Genomic DNA, 708 nt, shown 5'->3' with positions numbered 1-708 from the left:
GTATACACCACACACACACCCACCACAGTGTGATGACGCGGCAACCCAACCTTAGGCAAATGGTACCACTGCCAGCAAATGCATTTTTTCTTTATTTCTTCAAAATGTTTTTTCTGTATTTCTTCTAACAGCAGCAAATGCATTTAACATTTTATTGAGATTCTCAACAGCTGTCATTTGGTTTGTATAGCAAATTGTTTACAAAGTAACCTTTTTCCATTTTTGATATTTTAATGAAATTTATGTTCTTCAGTTTTAAAGCCCCATCCTTCTCCCAAAGAAAGATTAATAACTAACTACCAAGTAATGATTATTTAGGAAAAGAACAAAAGCAAAAACAGCTTGTAAACACTTCTGGAACGTGGGTAAGGGTCCAAAGTCAAGACTTTCTGGGCCCAATGGAGGTGCTAGGCTTGCCTTGGGACACCATCAGCACTTCCCCATCCACAACATCCTCAACAGCTGGGAGCCATGCGCAGACCCCGGGGGGCTTCCTGTTCCACAAGCTCCCCTCTCTTTTTCCTCTCCACCCTTGCTGTTGGGCCTCCCCTCCAAATCTGCCTAACAAAGGCAGCAGGATCTTTAATACTGTTCAGCTTTGTCAATGGAGACAGGATACTCTAGAAAGTTGAGAGATCCCTGGTCCAGTCTGGGGGAGGAAAAAATATGCAGTGTAGCATAGAAGGTTTTACTTGTCCACTCAGACAC

This window comes from Hylobates moloch, unplaced genomic scaffold, assembly GCF_009828535.3.
Source record: "Hylobates moloch isolate HMO894 unplaced genomic scaffold, HMol_V3 SCAFFOLD_14, whole genome shotgun sequence".
In the NCBI taxonomy this organism is placed as follows: Eukaryota; Metazoa; Chordata; class Mammalia; order Primates; family Hylobatidae; genus Hylobates; species Hylobates moloch.
This window is presented reverse-complemented; position numbering follows the sequence as displayed.